The sequence below is a fragment of the Dipodomys merriami genome, unplaced genomic scaffold, assembly GCF_024711535.1.
Source record: "Dipodomys merriami isolate MVZ:Mamm:240054 unplaced genomic scaffold, mDipMer1.0.p SCAF_20, whole genome shotgun sequence".
NCBI classification, from domain to species: domain Eukaryota; kingdom Metazoa; phylum Chordata; class Mammalia; order Rodentia; family Heteromyidae; genus Dipodomys; species Dipodomys merriami.
The window spans coordinates 17,413,995-17,429,138 of NW_027203382.1; the positions used below are offsets into that span (position 1 = coordinate 17,413,995).

The 15,144-nt window shown below is 35.3% G+C and overlaps 1 long non-coding RNA gene across 1 annotated transcript in view; it reads right to left on the bottom strand.

Annotated features, from left to right (window-relative positions):
- LOC138832828 (uncharacterized) overlaps positions 1–14,919 on the bottom strand; it is a 29,789-nt gene extending 14,870 nt beyond the window's left edge. Inside the window, exons 1-2 of the long non-coding RNA XR_011373700.1 lie at positions 14,834–14,919; positions 13,431–13,512 (exon numbers count right to left, since the gene is read on the bottom strand). This is a non-coding gene — a long non-coding RNA (uncharacterized lncRNA). The remainder of the gene's footprint in view (positions 1–13,430; positions 13,513–14,833) is intronic.
- Positions 14,920–15,144: the final 225 nt, after the last annotated feature.

Below are 15,144 nucleotides of genomic sequence, written 5' to 3' on the forward strand. Positions count from 1 at the left end.
GTATTGCTATTTTCACGATGTTAATCTTTCCAATTCAGGAGCATGGGAGTTTTTGCCATTTTCAAAATTCTGTTTTGATTTCCTTTTTCAAGTTTTTAGTTTTCATCATAGAGGTCCTTCACTTCTTTGGTTAAGTTAATTCCTAGGTATTTTATTTTTTGTGTGGCTATAATGAATGGCGTTGCTTTCCTAATTTCAGCCACTCTTTTCTCATTGTTGGCATACAGAAAAGCCATTGATTTTGGGGGGTTAATTTTATACCCTGCTATTTGCCAAAGTTTTGAATCAGCTTGAGTAATTTGGGAGTGGAGTCTATGGGATTCTTTAAATACAAGATCATGTCATCTGCAAAGAGGGAGAGTTTTATTTCTTCCTTCCCTATTTGGATCCATTTTATGTTTGTATCTTGTCTTAGTGCTGTAGCTAGGCATTCTAATACTAGATTGAAGAGAAGTGTAGAGAGTGGACATCCTTGTCTTGTTCCTGAGTTAAGAGGAAATAGCTTTAGTTTTTCACCATTATGTATAATGCAGGCTGTAGGTTTGTCATATACAGCCTTTATTGTATTCAGGAAAAGATCCATGGATTCCTAATTTTTCCAAAACCTTCATCATAATTGGGTGTTGGATCTTGTTGAATGTTTTTTCTGCATCTATTGAGATAACCATGTGGTTCTTATCCTTGTTCCTGTTGATGTGATGTATAATATTATTTGATTTGTGTATATTGAACCAGATTTGCATCCCTAAAATGAATCCTTTGTGATCGTGGTGTATGATTTTTTGGATGGATTGTTGAAGTCAATGGTTGAAGTCAAAATTTTGTTGAGAAGTTTTGCATCAATGTTCATCGAAGAAATGGGTCTATAGTTCTCTTTCTTTGATGAGTTCCTGCCTGGTTTTGGGATGAGGGTTATGATGGCTTCATAGAATGTGTTCTATAGTCAACTTTCTCTTTCAATTTCATTGAAGAGTTGGAGGATTATTGTTGTGAGCTCTGCTTTGAAGGCTTTGTACTATTCTTCTGTAAAACTACCTGGTCCTGGAATTTTCTTAGATGGGAGGTCTCTTATTGCTGTTTCTATTTCAATGCTTGATGTGGGCCTGCTAAGATGGTTTAACTCATCTTGGTTTAGTTTTGGCATGTCAGTATTTGCTAGGAAAAAGTCCATTTCTGCCAAGTTCTCAAACTTATTAGCATAAAGTTTTGAGAAGTAATCCCTTAAAAAGTTCTGAATCTTGGTTGTTTCCGTAGTGATGTTTCCATTCTCATCTCTGAGTTTATTTATTTGGGTGTGTGCTCTCCTTTTTCTGATAAGATTTGCTATGGATCTTTCAATTTTGTTAATTTTTTCGTAGAACCAAATTTTTGTTTTGTTGATTCTTTCTATAGTTTTCTTGCATTCTAATTCATTTAATTTTAATTATTTCTTTCCATCTACTGGATTGGGGTTTATCTTGCTGCTCTTTTTCAAGGAGGTTCAGATGTCTCATTAAATTGTTGGTTTCAGATCTCTCCAATTTGTTGATGTAGGAACCCAGAGCTATAAACTTGCCTTTGAGTACTGCCTTTGCTGTGTCCCAGAGGAGCTGGTAATTTGTGTGTTCTTTTTTGTTGCATATCATGAACATTTGAATTTCCTTTCTAATCTTTTCCATGACCCACTTGTGATTCAGCAGAGTGTTGTTTAAACTCCATGTGTTACCAGACTTTCTTTGGTGGCTTTTGTTGTTGAGTTCTAATTTTATTCCCTTGTGGTCAGAGAGAATAGAATGCAAGGTATAACTTCAAGGTTTCTGAATTAGGACAAGTTTGCTTTGTGGCCTAAAATGTGGTCTATTTTACAAAATGTTCCATGTGCTGCTGAGAAAAATGTGTATTCTGATGCTGCTGGTTGAAATATTCGTCAGATGTCTGTTAAATCTAGTTGATCTATGCAGCTGTTTAGATCTGGGTTTTCCCTGTTGAGTTTTTGATGAGTTGATCTATATAGTGGGAGAGTGGTGTGTTAAAATCACCTACAATTAATGTCTTTGGATCTATGTGGGATTTGAGGGAAAGTAGTGTTTCTTGCATAAATTTGGGTGCTCCGTTGTTAGGCGCATAGATATTTAGAATTGTAATATCCTCCTGAAAGAGAGATCCCTTAATTAGTATTTTGTGACCTTATTTTCTCTTCTCACAAATTTTAATTTGAAGTCTATTTTATCTGATATTAGGATTGCAACTCCTGCCTGTTTTGGGGGGCTGTTTGCTTGGTAGATTTTGTTCCAGCCTTTAATATTGATAATGTGTTTGTTTTTATGGGCAAGATGTGACTCCTGAAGGCAGCAGATAGAAGGGTCTTGTCGCTTAATTGTAGAGTTAAGTCTGTTAATGTTGAGAGATAGGACTGAGAGGTATTTGGGAGTTCCTACCATATTATCCACCTTCTTCGGGCTGAGAAATCCGGGTTCTTCCTATGGTTCTTGGATTCTCAGTTTGGTTGCAGTTTCTTGGCCTTTATTGTGGTCTTGTTGGTTTTCTATGTGTAGGACATCTTTAAGAATCTTTTGTAGAGGTAGTTTGGTGGATATGAATTGTTTCAATTTTTCCTTGCTATGGAAGGTTTTTATTTGGCCTTCAATTATAATGGAGAGTTTAGCTGGGTACAGTATTCTTGGTTGATAGTTGTTTGTTTTTAGGGCATGACATACATCATTCCAGGCTCTTCTTGTTTTAATTGTCTCTTCTGAGAAATCTGAGGTGATTCTAATTGGTTTCCCTTTATAGGTGATTAATCTTTTCTCCTTGGCAGCTTTAAGGATCTTTTCCTTGGTCTGAGTTGATGCTGTGTGGGTTATAATGTGACAGTGGGATGTACTATTCTCGTCTGGTCTATTTGGAGTTCTAAAAGCTTCTTGTACCTGAACAGGTCTATCTTTTTGCATGTTTGGGAAGTTGTTTGCTAGACCAATAACTTCTGTTTCTAGGTATTCCTCTACACCCATTATCCTTAGATTAGGCCTTCTGATGGTCTCTTCCAAGTGTTGGATAGATCTATCATATTTCTTGGACTTGTCATAGATGGTTGTATGTTCTTTCTCTATAATATCTAGGCTGTCTTCAATCCCTGAGATTCGATCTTCTGCATGGTCTAACCTGCTGTCAAGACATTCTACTTTGTTTTTTTAATTCTTTTCCTTCTAATTGGTCAGCTTTGATGGCTTCACATTATTTGTTGAATATTTGTTTTAGATCTTGTATGAACTTCTTTACTTCCTTAATTTGGTGTTCAGTGTTTATCCTCAAATCAGTGAGTTGATTGGTTATGGTTTCATTGGACTCCCATTCCTTCTGTTGTGTTCCATTTAACATTCCCTTTGTGGTCTCCCTGACTTCCTTCAGCTCTTTGTTAATGGATTCCATGAATGCCTTTAGTGATCTTTGTGTATTCTCTTCCTCCTCTCTCAATTCCTGTATTACTCTTTGCTTAGCTTCCTCCCCTTCATGCCATTCCTGTAGTTCTCTTTGAATGTTCTCAACCTGTTTGTGCCATTCCTGCCTTTCTCTTTGAGGATTCTCAAGCTGCTCTCACAAATCCTGTATCAGTTTTTGAGTAGCTTCCTCATGCTCATGATATTCCTGTATAAACCTTTGGATTGCCTCCTCTCTCTCCCTATTACACTCATACAGAGTCCTTTGTCGGTTTTCAATCTTTTCATTTATTATGTTTGCCAGCAGTGTTTGTAGAGCTATTTGGGAACTATCCTCTGGATTATTCATTATCTGTTCTGTCCCCTGATTATCATGAGTGGGAGTATATATACCCAGACTTGCCATTTTCTTATGGTTTTCTGGCTTACTCTGCCCATTTGGGATGAAAATAACACCAGTTTTGTGCTAGAACACTATCTTAAGGCAAGCATCAACCACAGTCTCTATATTCACAGTCAATAGTCTGCAGATACAATCTAGTTCAACAGATACATCTATCCAACATCAAACCACTATATATTAATGGTCTACGAATCGCAAAGAAGAATTTGGTAAACCAGAAATTATTAGGTTTAGGGAGATTTTGGGTAAATATAGGAATAGAGTGATGTGGGAAGGCACAGGGAGAGTTAACTACATCATAATCTCAAAGCAGGAAATAGGTTGGATAGGATGAAAGTAGAGAGAGAAAAAAAAAGAAGAAAGAGAAAGGGAAATAAAAGAGACTAGAAAAAATAGAAAGGTAAAAATTAAAAGTATTATGCAGAAATGGAAACAAACTATTCAGAGAAGAACGTGAATATAAAGAGAGAAGGAGAGGGATATAAAAGAGATGTGAAAAACTTAAAAATAAAAATACTTAAAATATTATATAGGTATAAAGTGGTATTAATGCTAATAAGGGATTTAAGTCTCAGAGGTTTTGAATTGAGTAATAAATTTGTGGATTAAGTGTGTACACAATGGGGGATAGGGTCTAATAGTCAACTACGGGTTTATTTGAAGATGTGCAGAACAACAATTAAGTCACATAAAGAAGAATGAAAGAGAAGAAAAGGTGAAAAGGATAAGAAAGAAATAAAAAAAGATCAGAACTTCAGTAGAGCTAAACAAAAAAAAAAACTTTTTTAAAAGAAAGAAAAAAAAAGAAAAATGTACACACACACATACCCATAAAATAAAAATTATAAGAGGAAAAAAAAGTTACTAGAAAACAATTTTTTTCAAAAAAGGTAAAATGTAAAAATTTTAAAAAGTTTTAGAAAAGAAAAAAAATTTATAAAAGGTACAAAAAAAAGAAAAAAACAGTTCTTTGATTTTTTTGCGTAGCCATAAAAGAAATGCAAATCAAAACAACATTGAGATACCACCTCACCCTAGTTAGAATGGCAAGAATCAAGATCTCTAATAACAACAGATGCTGGAGGGGATGTGGACAGAAGGGAACCTTACTTTATTGTTGGTGGGAGTGTAATCTTGTTGAAGCACTTTGGAAAGCAGTATGGAGGTTCCTCAGAAGACTCCACATAGAGCTCCCCTATGACCCAGCAGTCCCACTTTGGGGCATTTACCCAAATGATTACAAACAAGCCCACACTAAAGCTACCAGCACAACTATGTTTATTGCAGCATTATTCACCATAGCTAAGATCTGGAACCAACCCAGATGCCCTCAGTAGATAAATGGATCAAGAAAATGTGGTATATATACACAATGGAATTCTATGCCTCCATCAGAAAGAATGACATTGCCCCATTTGTTAGGAAATGGAAAGACTTGGAAAAAATTTATATTAAGTGAAGTAAGCCAAGCCCAAATAAACATAAGTCCCATGGTTTCCCTTATTTTCAATATCTAGTATATGCATGAGTCAATCAGAAAGGTTCAATTAATTTGATGTTAGGAAAATGAGCCCTAAGATATGTATTTTAAATGTTGTTTTTCATTAATGCATTTGTTTGTAACCAATTATAAGATTATTTCTTTATTGCATTGTATGTCACTCCCCCACAGTATAACCCCTGCTTTCACTGTATTTGATGTCGGTATATTTTGTGGAAGGGAAGGGGAAAAACAAGTCGTTTAAATAAGGATACAGGTGGAACTGTTGCAAAAATGAGAAGTACAAGTTGTCATGTTGAAAACGAACTTTATAACATGGGGGGGGAGGATGGGAAGGGATGGGAAGGGTAAACAAAGGAGGAGGCTACAATGCTTGATAAGAAATGTACTCACTATCTTGCCTATGTAATTGTAACCCCTCTGTACAGTATTTTCACAATAAAAATTAAGAAAAGAAAAAAAAAAGAAAAGAAAAAGTTCTTTGGTTTTTTTGGGAGGGGTGGGAAAAATCCTTTATCTCTCTTGTGTCCTTAACCAGCCTCTTGTTGGAGTCTCTGGTCTGTTGGAGTCCTGTGGCTTGGTCAGTTTGTTTGAACAAGCAGAAAAATGCTCTGCTCTACCCAGGATTTTGCAATCCTCTTCCCAGGTTAGTTCAATGGGAGGAAGATCTGCTTTGGATATCACAAAAGAGGGAGATGGCTTTTTCCTCAAGTTTGGAGATGCTGTGATGAGGCTAGGTTCTGGGTAGAGTTGAGGCCTTTCAGCGAACAGTAGCTTTTCCTGGGGGCTAGTTTGTGAGAAACTCACAGAGCCCAGTCTGGAGCCCCTCTCAGGTTTTCTGTTTACTGAATTTCAATTGATTGTCAGTGCTGCTAAAGAGAAGGGCAGTCTCTGGCTCTGATTACCCAGTGAAAAAAGCCACTCCTAGGGCTGGCGCCCAAGCTGGGTGAATTTTCCCTGGGTGGAGCTGAGTCTGGCACGTCAGGTTTGGTTCTTGTGACCTGCTAAATGGCTCTAGTTTTCTTCCAAGGCTTGAGTTGGAGCTAGCAGCTCTGCCGACCTTTGTCGGTATCCAAGATGGAGATCTCCTGTACTGGGGGTGGGGAGGGGTGGCCTTCCCTCCTCTGTTCCCTGAGAAGGAGTGAGGATGTCAGACTTCGACTCATGCCGAGTCTTGGTTCCTGGGTCGTCTCTGGTCTGTGAAGTGTAGGATGAAGATGTCTGCTCCTTGTTGGTTCTTGCTGGTGTTGAGTAGAATCTGCTCACCAGCCGTGTCTGGCTCCTTCATCCCAGACTCTCTGTTTTGGAAGTATGGCGACTGTGGCTGCCGCCACCGCCACCGTTGCTGCCACAGTGGCGGCTTCTGGCAAGTGCTCAGAGTTGTCTCCTTGCCTGGATTTTCCCTCTCTGGCCTAACTCTCTGTCCTGTGAAGGCACACTTGGTGTGATTCTCTGGTTTAGGACTGTTCACTGGAACTCTAAAACTGCTTTCTATGCGAGAGCTTGTTTAGCCTCCAGCTTCTCCTCTGCCATCTTCTATCAAATTTATTTATAACCAAAGGAAGTACATGGGTCCTGTTGACCTTTCTTCAGTCATACAAATTACTTTCTGAGAATAATTAAAGACAACCTCTACCTTTTATAGGATAGGATTTTTCTCCCAATATCTCTTCTTATGTTTCTTCCCTTTGGAAGCACATTTGATTATTTTAACTCCTAGTGATGTAGATAGAATATTTCAAATTCTAAGCAAAAGAATATACATTCAGTAATCAGCAAACATGGAAGGGTGTAGACAGTAACAGAATTAGAAAAAAAAAGTTGGGGGAGGATGTTAGTCCATCATGTTGAATCTGAAACATAAAGAAGTGTCTCTTTTCTTTCCTTTCTTTCTTTTTTCCCCTTTCTGGTCCTGGAGTTTGAACTTTGTGCCTATACATTATCCCTGACCTTTTGTTCTCAAATAGAGCTCTACCACTTGAGTCACAGCTCCACTTCCAGCTTTTCCTGAGATTAATTGGAAATAAGCATCTCATGGACTTTCCTGCCCAGGCTTCTATCAAAGGGTGATTCTCAGATCTCAGCCCCCTCAGGACCTAGGATTAAAGTGCAAGCCAGGCCCAAGGAAATATGTTTCATGGTTTGCTTCATGTGTAACCATTGGAATATGTCTATGATATTTTTTAGCAGGGAATCACAATATCAATCACTAAGTGCATATGACCATATATAATGAAGCATATCAAAATGAACTCCAAGAATTGGAAACAAAAGTTTCATTTTATGTCATGTATGCAGTTATTTCTATTTTTGTCTTTCTGTTTTAGTTTTCTGTACCCTTTGTCTTGTATATAAGCTTATCTGATCCGTAGAAGGGAAAAGGAATCACAGACACAGCAGAACAAAGGATGAACTAATGTAACAATGATACCCATTAGACACTATGTTGGAAAGTAATTTTACCATGTGAGGGTAGGGGAGTGAGGAATGGTAAGTGGGAGAATATGAGGGATGGAGTAGCAGTGTTTAAAAAAATGTACTAGTTGCCTTATGTTTATAATGGTATTACATTTGAAATGAACCCCCCTGTTCATCATCTTTACAATAAATAAAGAATATCAAAGATGAAATGAAAAGTAAAATATAGTATAAACCTGGTATTATGTTATTTTCATTTTTATTTACACATTATTAATTGATATATGACTTGTTTGAGTTATTTGCCTATTACTGCATTTTAAATAAGCTCACTGATTAATCCAAGGAAAGATGCATATTTGTTGAAGAGATCACATGCAACTTTTATAACATATGAAGATAAAACAAGCCTTAGTTAGAGCTTTTAAATAGGTAAAAAAGTAATTTATTAAATTTTCAGTTGTAGGATAAGAGTAAATGTATAACAACATTATATATAAAAATCAGCTGAAATTTTAATTTTTTCCTGTTTCTGCTCCCATGTACATTCATTTATTCATTTATTCCATGAGCATCCACAGAGCACATATTATACTCTGAGCATCTTTAGCATTCAGAGAGCACACATTATGTTCTGGGCACCATGTTAGTTATTTGGAATACAGGAAAAAATAATGTGCAATTATCTGTGGTTTTCTCCAAAAATTCCATTGTGTGTATGACATATGTGTAGCAGACATAATATACACCTGCACTGTGCATTAAATCCTCCCAGTCTAGAAGAGTTCATCTCTAGCACAGGCTATTGTAGAGCAGGTGCTATAAACAAATGATGTAAAGCTAACAGGGAAGGCACTGACAAGCCTTATGACTTACTGAGCTATTTAAAATGAGCAATGAGCCAAAGCAGGAGTCCAACCTGGAAAGAATCAATAATGAATATATTATCATACATATTTTCTCAAGATCAGGGTAATAATCATGTGACATTCACTCAGGTTACTAAATAATTTTGAGGTTTTCTCCTCTCCCCATGCATTCTAGTGTACTAGAATCTTAGCATCTAATTTCAATATAAAAAATGAGACTAACTTGTTAATTTCATAGCTATGTTACTCTATTATGTCATTAATTTTTATCCAGAATTTATCAACTCATTTAATCCCTGAAAGATAAAGTGATAATAGAGAATACATTTTATATTAATACAGTCCTGTACTGGATTCAGGTTTTGGCCTTCCAATCCTTCACCAGCTATGTTGTGACATGAAATTTTTACAGAATATGTGAATATCGTGTCTTCTCTCTCATTTCTTTTGAATATTCTAAGTTGATTACTCATGTTTTTATTGCATTATTAAATCAATTACTTCATATCCTTTCAAATTGCATCATTTAAAATTATTGCTATCTTATATTTTACTATTATTTCTATGATTCACTATTGTCTTTCTTCGGTACTTCTTTATTTTGGCTTATTAGAAACATTAAATATATTTTGCAAATTAGTGTACTATATTAAAAAGGAAAAAAATTCATATTGTTCTTGTTGCTTGTTGATATTTTCCCCCTGTGTTTGCCCATTGTATTACCAATAAAATTATTAACATACTGTTATTCCCTTATACTTTAGCATCCATGAAATAGGCATTCTCAAGACAACCTGGAACCAGCCTTCTGGATAGTAAGACAGGATTTTGTGTGTGTGTGTGTGTGTGTGTGTGAGAGAGAGAGAGAGAGTGAGAGAGAGAGAGAGTGAGAGAGAGAGAGAGAGAGAGAGAGAGAGAGAGAGAGAGAGAGAGAGAGAGAGAGAGAGAGAGAGAGAGAGAGAGAGAGAGAGAGAGATTCTTTTGTTCTTTTTCTCTGACAGAACCTGGATTAATACAAGTGTTGTCCTGAACATACTAGGGGAAAGGAAATACATTTCTAACATGGAAAAAAATCACAAAATATATGTACTTTGATAGAAATAGGTATCTTATTTGTAACTCTAGAATCAGAGAAAGGAGAAAGAAAATCTAGGACTTGACTGCTATGTCTATAGTAAAATGCACCCGAAAAATAAAGTGTGCACTTGTTGGGCACTGGCTCATGACTGTAATCCTAGCTACACAGAAAGCTGGAACCTTATCTGAGGATCACAGTTCAAAGCCCACCGGAGCAGGAAAGTCTGAGATTCTTTTCTCCAATTAACCAACAAAAGCTGGAAGTAAACTTGTGGTTCAGGTGGCAGAAATAGTGCAGGTCCAGTGATCAGGCTTTGAATTGCCCTAGGACACACACACACACACACACACACACACACACACACACACACACACACACACACACACACACACACACTGCAAATGTATAAATTGTCTTAAGGTAGTTTTTTAACCAAAACATGACTATTAATAAGTAATGTGCATGTAATTATAAACTTTTATACAGTGATACAACATGAAACATTAACTTACACAGTTTAATTTTACAGACCTGGTATATCTTATTGACACATAGGTATATCCTATTCAATTTAATAGAAAATTGTGTTTATTACTGAGGCAGAATTATGATAAAATTTCTAATAAAATCAACAGAAATAAAAATATTTATGCCTAGAACTCATTATTCCTCTTCATGAAAACCAAAATTCTGATTACAAGCAATGAAATATTAACAAATAACATAATACTCTTGTACACACATCATAATCAGACCACTTATAAAGTACAAATTAATTTATTCCAATATAGAAAAAATAAAAACTCAATTTAACTTTCTCATTAAAATTCTAAAGATGGTGCATCTCACCAATAGTTGTAATGAAAAAATTCACACTTCTCTGGAGTTCTAATTTTAGCATTGCTAAGTATCAAATAATATTAAATAGAATAGCATGTTCCTTCATACTACAGAGAAATTGGCATATCTAAGGCTGTACAGGGCAGCATTATTCTCTAATGCTAATTTGGCACCTCAGTACTGTGGACTCAAGGAACAAATTTTATTTTTTCCTCATGGTCATTGATTTCCTCTTCCTAGACAATTTTACATCCTAATTTGGCACCTTAGTACTGTGGACTCAAGGAACAAATTTTATTTTGTCCTCATGGTCATTGATTTCTTCTTCCTAGACAATTTTACATCCTTTTTCATGAGACCCACTCCCAACATGCATTCACAATTTGGATAAGACAAAGATGAGTCATATTGCCTTATATACCTCATTAGTTTTAACAAATACTTAGCTGGCACTCACACAAACACTGTCCTACCTGCTGTTCTACTGCTTGCTATATTACTCTCCTGCTGTTTTTTACAGGTGTCTTGAAGCTGGGCTATTCTAAAGAATAACATCATTACTACATCACTGTCACAGGCTCTCAAGCATAAATTTGAAGAGAAAAATTACTGAGAAAAATGTAATCAAGATATCCCATGATTATACAGCACAAAATGAAAATAAGTTTACGTAGCTCTTAGCACCTTTCACAGTACTGCAAAGTAGTAACTGTCTTTTTTTCATTCATGTTCTTATTTTATTGTAACATGGCGTAATTTGACACTGGACATGTTTGTTAATACAGCAAAATGTTCTCTTTTAGAAATTAGAGGATGTTATAATAATTATTTTTATGATTTTTACTTTAAAATTGTATACAGAGGGATTACAATACATGAGTAAGTTAATGAGTACATTTCCTCTCGAGGATTGTTACCTTCTCCTTTGTTTTTCCCCTACCATCCCTTCCCCTTCCCACCTCTCCAACTCGCTGCCCCCCCCAAGTTGTAAAGTTCATTTTCAACATAGTGTCTTGTCCATCTCATTGTTACAGTGAGTCATCCTGTATCCTTGTTTCAGCATTTTGTTATTTCCCTTCCCCTCCCCAGATTAGAAAAAATGTATATACAAGATGCAGGGCACCAGAATCAAATACAGTGACATCAGGGGTTGTACCATGGGGGGAAGAACATACAAGAGAAAAAAAATCACATAGTACATTTTAGATACATTAAAAACAACAGCGAGAAAGAAAAAAAAAACAAGTTGTGTCCCTATCTTGGGGTTCATTTCACTTACACCATCATTATTAATGTAGAAAACATGTTTTTCATATGCCATTTTAATATGGATGCTTGTACTTCTACCATTTCTCAGTACAACTTATAAAAGTTATCAATAGTTAAACATAAATTTTGAGATGTCCTATCGTAGGATTATGGTACACAGAATAACACATTTCTATTTGAAAATAGGAGCTAAATGTAAGATAATATCTAACGGTTAATACTTTGAAAAAAGAAAGAAAGAAATGTTATAAAATAAGCATTCTAGGTACCAAGGATATAGCTCAGTGGTAGAGCTCCTGAGTAGCAGTCACAAGGCTTATGCTTACTCCCCAGCAGCGCAAAATCTAAAAGAAAATGAACAAAAAAACTACTCTTTCCATTTGCAGCAGCAATTATGTACTAGATCTTGAGGGACACAACAGCTTATAGAACAGCCTAGAGACCAAGCTATATCAACATACTTCATGAAATATGTAGTAAAGATTAGAAATATCACCACTTTTAGTCTCTCTCTTCCCTCTATCTACTTCCTCTCCTCTGTGATGATAGTAAGGTGATGATAGACATGAAAAGAAGTAGAAAATGCAGGACTTGAAAGTTTGACTCAAGTAATAGAACATTAACCTATCAAGTACAAAAAAACAAATTTCTCTACAATTATGGAAAAATAAACACACAAACAAGAAAGTCTACAAAAGTTTACAAAACCTGAAAGTGTTCTACTGAACTAAGGAAAAAAGTACTGCTATGGGATGTGAAGCAATTACAATCAAATAATAATATTGAAATTACTAGATGTTTTTCATTTCCCAGTGTTTTGGGAAATCATTGGATGAAGTTACACTCTAATAAAAAATAACAATAGACCAATAATATGCCAGTAAGTGATAGCATTACATTCTACTGAAAGTTATCTTACATGTTGGATAAAACTGTGTATTTTATATTTGGGTAGATTAAATTCTAAACTCCCCAAATATCTCTGCTGACAATTGAACGGTGTTGAATCTCCATTGTCAATATGAAATTTTCTCTTCTTTCCTTTCTTATATCCTAACAAGAAATTCATTTCCTTTTCCTTCCTGGAATGGGGGAAGGAGTCAGGTTCAGTGTCTGTGAACTGGTACTTCGGAGAACAATCGATTATTGATTATGTGAGATTTCATAAATAAAATCAAATGTGGACAGATGATTAATCATTAATTTCCTGTTCACTTCGAGAGAAGAACAAAATAACCAAAACAAAGCTCTGTGTTTCTGTTCATTTTGGGCATGTTCAGCAAATGCATGCTCTATAGAGTGAGCCCATAAGCCTGTCACACTGTCAGCTGAAATACTTACAAAACCACAGCCACATCCATACTTATACAATGGGAGATAATATACATAAACACATGAACAGAAACACAGCAGGTAATTAAACAGTCCCTGAAGTCTGTATCAGACTATATTGATACTGCAGCTCTACTTCTAACTGAACAAATAGCAAAAAGAAATTGGATATAAAATTGATTTGATCAAGCACAGGCTGTTACCTACACAGGCTGGAAAACTGTAATCTGGTCTTATTACTTCTACCTAGAAAAGTAAGGAATTCTACAGAAACAATGGTCCTTCGGCACAGAGCTAGACTTACCCTTTCTGGTCCAGGAAAGCAACAAGCTCAAAGTTGATGATGATAGACAAGACTTTTGGTGTTTCACAATGAGGTGAATCATCTAGTGGAAAAGAATGACTATGGTTTCTATCTAGTGCTTGCTGTCTTCTGTTGTTTTTTCCCAGCATACCAATAAGCTCCCTGTTCCATGAACAGAAACATTTATACAGGAAATTTGGGGAATATACTTCACAAAATCACACACACAGCCACATACTACAATACACACCACACATACAAATAAGCTCAAGATTTCCCTGATTAAGTAATAGCTTCTGTTGCACTTATTTATTTCAGAGTTGGTTGTTTAAACTCAGTAGAAATAAGTAAAATGCTGATTAGGAACAATACATGTTACCATTAAGATTTATGGATTTGAACCCTTTTGGGAATAGATCTTGGAAAAACAGCACATTCTAGTGGTCATTCTCAAAGTTATGACAATAGACATAAAATATCAAGTTATGATTGATTTATTATTAAAAATCCTTTAAAGTCACCCAAACCAATGAAATTTGAAACTTCTTTTGTTTCTGAGAAACTAGAAGCTATTTCTCTCCCATTTAAGATAGTAGATGACAAAGAAATTTCAACTTTAGCTCTCTGAAATGAAAAGCAGGAAAGTATTTTCAAATCCCTGATTATTTATTTCTGCAGTCAGCTTTCAGAGTATAGCTTCTATTTTAAGGTAAGAATTCATTCTTATGTAAAAATGGAAAAAGCTAACTTCAGGGAAAGGCTGGGATGCAGAAAGACAGGGATCACATTGAACAAGATGAATTGTACTTCAAAACTCCTTTTAACAACTACCTAAAGATAATTAGGAATGTTAAATGGAGAATTCATTTTGAATATGGATCCCACATAGACCTATTTTTGTTGTTGGTGTTGGTGGTGTTGAGATCATGCTTTTGAAAGTCTAGAAAAAGTGTACTTACTAACTGCTCAATTAAGTTTAACTTCAAGTTAAGAATCATAAACTCAATATTCTGAGAATCTTTTAAAGTACTTTCAATTATAGTTTATTTTATGTATCAGTCAATAATATTTATTGAACTATATACACAAATTAAAATTATATATATTTAAAATGCTATGATTTATATACAATATATTAATAATATGAAGTAATTACTCTGAGGTAATTACTACATACATAAAGTATTAACTTTGTATGCACATGATTAAAATCTAACTTTTCAATAATGTTCAACTATGCAGTCTACAATATACATTACTGACTAGTCTTCATGATGTTTATTAGATTCTCAGAAACTATTCATGTTACTACTAGACGTTTGTACACTTTGACCATAGTCTCCCCGTTTCTCTCATCATTCACATCATAGAAGCCACTGCTAAATTATTTCCATGAGTTTTACCTTTTGTGTAAAATTTCAGGTATAAATGAGATCATGCAGTGATCCAGTATATTTCACTTAACATAGTTCCTTGCAGGTTCATCCTTGTTAAAGACAGCAGGATTTTCTTCTCTTGTAAGGACCAGTAACAGCATCACAATGTGTGTATGTACATGTTTTAATTAACTATATCAATTCATCTTTCTCCAGTCACAACTTAGGTTCTCTGGATATACTGTTCATTTTAAATAAAGATGTAAGGAATATGGTATGCAAATATTTCTTTGGGGTCCTGCTTACAATATCTTTGGTCACATACACGAAGTATGGTT